Here is a 3,795-nt window from a genome sequence, read left to right as displayed (position 1 = left end):
AGTTGAGTCTTGAAGGCACTTTGCCTATATTATATTTAGTCCACCCATTTGTTTGGGCACTTAACAATAATCCTTCAATTTATGAACCAAAAATTATTTATAATCACTATTTTAAGCCTAAAAAGACAGAATTATTATGGTAGGTGTATTAACTATATCTTTAACAATTTTAGGGTAAGGAAAATTAGAGCATCATCAATTACCCATTACACAAGCTGGTAGATTACATATTATAATATAAATGGTGACATAAGATATTTTTGTACCGTATCGTCACTTATTATAACACATATTGTAATGTCTTATATTTTGTGTACGTTGAAAAATGTCTTAATGAGACCAGTCAAAGTAACCAAAAACCACTTTGTACCCAAAAACGTGCTGTTCTTTTACTGAAATTAATAAGATGGAATAAGTAAATGATTGGCAAGAGAGGGACGAAAAAACACAAAATTAATGCTCAAATCCAACTCCCAACGCACCAAGCAACACAGATCTGGCAATAAAATTGGAAAGTAAATTATTATATTTGAACAAAATGGTACATTGAAAACACATAAAATTACAAAGCTGAAAAACAACCACTTGTTCTAAATCACTGTAATACTAAACAAAAGCCTGAAGGCCTACATCACTTGTGCATCCTACGGGCACACACCAACACAGCAAACCCATTTCCCCAAATTTCTCTCTTAACCCGAACCTCAATCCCTCGTGTCCGAGAAATTCTAAGTATAAATTTCATGTCACGTCACTTGTATGCTCAAGACACACATTAAGAAAGATTCATGCATTTAGGTCTTCCAAAGTGGGTCTGTGTGGTACTGGTACCTGAATGCAATGAGGTCCCTCTTAGCGTGTCTTATGTAGGAGCAAGGATTGTCTGCCCTCCCATTTTCAGTACCCTCCTGTTTATGTGATCACGGTTAAGCCACGTCAACATTTTATATTACTATTTATTTTTGTCTTATTATCTCTATAAATAAATAATACAAAATGTTGATGTGATTTAACTGTGATCACACAAAACAAGAGAGTATAGGAAAACACCAAAAATGAGAGGGCAAACAATCCTCGTCCCTTATGTAGACGGGTGAGGCGGAACAGAATTCCTTACCCAAGAATCTCCGGTCATATCCCAAAACTCAGAGACAAAATAAATTTGAAAAATGAACAATACTATACTATACACAGTTAACAAGAACCTCAATTTTCAGAAAAGGAGGGATCAGGGGCCATCAGACCGAGCATCGGAGCAGTACCCACTTGGGGTTTCAGCTGGGGTTTGGGAGCCGGAGCTCAGGAACCCTCCATCTTCCCTCGGCTTTGGAGCTCCCCCGCCAGCCATGGGAGCCAAGAACTTGACCAATTCCTTGAATATCTTGGTCTTGATCTGCCCCCTCCTGGGAGGGAGGCTTCGATTTCGGTTGTGCTCGGAGTTGGAACCTGGGATTTCCAGTTTTTTCGAATTCGACATGATTAATTTGAAGGTGAGGACAAGAGCAGAAGAACAGAGGAAAACAGAGTTCTCTCTTTAGAGTCTAGAGAGAGGGGATGAAAAAAAAGAGAATTTTCTTCGACGGAAAAGAAAGAGAGTGAGTGGTGGTTTTATAGGCGTTTTGCATTTTGTTTAGGGTTCACATTTTTGGCGCAAAAGACTTAGCTTCCTCACTAAGATTTACCGTGTTTCAAGATGACGTGGCACTTTGGAGTGGCCGTGCCTCGAACTAGAACGTCCAGAAGCATTTGCGGAGGACGCAAACAAAACTCCCGCATTAATGCTATTTTTCGTATGCCCGTAAAGAACATATTCTTTTTAAATTTTATGTTGGCAGCCTATTTGAAGAAACAAATGAGGTCGCAAGAATGACTTTCATAGATGGAGTCATTTCGAACTAGATTGGTTGTTCAATGTTTTGGCATTTGATGGATACGTATCTTTTTGAATTTAATAAAATATTTTATCGTTTGAAAAAAAAATAACTGTAAAGATGAATATTTTATGTAATTAAATTTGTTGGCGTTTAAATATAAAAATAGAAAATTTTCCTAATTACCTCGTTTCTCTTTTGTCGTTGGAGTCGTAACTTTGCACCACGCTAACAAAGCATCATTTTGTCACCCAAATGTCAAGTGAATTAGAATAAAAAATATTATTCTTTCCATTTATTTGTATCATATATCTAATATAGATGTGACTTATATGTATTAATGGGCCCTATTTTCATTAGATAGATAATACAAATGATGGTACAAATAAACTGTAAGCGTAGTGTTACACAATTATAATAAGATCTTGTAGTGTGTTCGGTTGAGGAAATTGAAGATGATGGGATTTGGAAAGTTTATGGCATTTAGGAGTCATGGTGCATTTCTAGCTTAGAAATCATTTCTCAATTAGAAACAATTAGCCTCCATGCACGAGCTCACACGCGTGCAGAAGACATTTTTTAAATCATGGCGTTCTACACGCGATTTACATGTTTTAAATGTATTTATTAATGTAGATGGAAATGAATAATAAAATATTAATGAATAATAAATGCATTTAATAAAAGTGGTCTTTTAACTAATCAAAGCAGCTGAATCCATGTTAATAAAAGCGATCATTCAATTTGCATCTACATTTTATTGAATTTACATTAAGATTAGAAAAAATAATATTTAATAAACAACTAATTGCTAGCCCATTGTGAGGCTAAGCCCACTCCCTCCTCTTAGTGTAAATAGCATTGTTTGTTAAAAAAAAAAAATGATCATTTGACAACTAATTAAATCACATAGTTATGTGCGTGCGAGAGACTTTTTTATAACTGACACTATGCACCTCTTAAGTGTTTAAAATTGAGAAATAATATTTAACCCACGTGCAAAAGACATTTTTTGAATCACAACGCGCTACCAGTAACTTATACATTTTAAATGTATTTATATGCGTGAATTGCTTCAATGTTTTTTTAATTTCGTTATTTTCTTTTTTTATCATCGGCGCTATGTGTCACATCCCGGCCCGGGCGGGACCACTTCCCAGGCCCGACTCCACCACCGTAGCATGATATTGTCCGCTTTGGGCTTACCATTCCCTCACGGTTTTGTTTTTGGGAACTCACGAGCAACTTCCCAGTGGGTCACCCATCATGGGATTGCTCTAGCCTCCTTCTCGCTTAACTTCGGAGTTCCTACGGAACCCGAAGCCAGTGAGCTCCCAAAAGGCCTCGTGCTAGGTAAGGATGAAAATATACATATAAGGATCACTCCTCTGGGCTATGTGGGATGTCACAATCCACCCCCCTTAGGGGCCCGACGTCCTTGTCGGCACACCACGACCAGGGTTAGGCTCTGATACCAAATTGTCACATCCCGGCCCGGGGCGGATCACTTCTCGGGCCCGCTCCACCACCGTAGCACGATATTGTCCGCTTTGGGCTTACCATTCCCTCACAGTTTTGTTTTTGGGAGCTCACGAGCAATCTCCCAGTGGGTCACCCATCATGGGATTGCTCTAACCCCTTTCTCGCTTAACTTCGGAGTTCCTACGGAACCCGAAGCCAGTGAGCTCCCAAAAGGCCTTGTGCTAGGTAGGGATGTGAATATATATTTAAGGATCACTCCTCTGGGTGATGTGGGATGTCACAATCCACCCCCCTTAGGGGCTCGACGTTCTCGTCGGCACACCACGACCAGGGTAGGCTCTGATACCAAATTGTCACATCCCGGCCCGGGGCGGACCACTTCCCGGGCCCGACTCCACCACCGTAGCATGATATTGTTCGCTTTGGGCTTACCATTCCCTCA

The 3,795-nt window shown here is 39.4% G+C and overlaps 1 long non-coding RNA gene across 1 annotated transcript; it reads right to left on the bottom strand.

Annotated features, from left to right (window-relative positions):
* Positions 1 to 497: 497 nt before the first annotated feature.
* Positions 498 to 1,413, bottom strand: LOC125470428. The gene is made up of 2 exons (XR_007252677.1): positions 1,206 to 1,413; positions 498 to 908 (listed from the first exon to the last, which is right to left on the bottom strand). It is a non-coding gene; the product is annotated as an uncharacterized LOC125470428 (long non-coding RNA).
* Between the last annotated feature and the right edge of the window lie 2,382 nt (positions 1,414 to 3,795).

This window comes from the organism of the source record quoted next, unplaced genomic scaffold (genome assembly GCF_019419815.1).
Source record: "Pyrus x bretschneideri cultivar Hongxiangsu unplaced genomic scaffold, Pyrus_bretschneideri_v1 Contig5, whole genome shotgun sequence".
NCBI classification, from domain to species: Eukaryota; Viridiplantae; Streptophyta; class Magnoliopsida; order Rosales; family Rosaceae; genus Pyrus; species Pyrus x bretschneideri.
The sequence above is the reverse complement of the archived record's forward strand: the minus strand, read 5'-3'. Positions and strand labels throughout refer to the sequence as shown.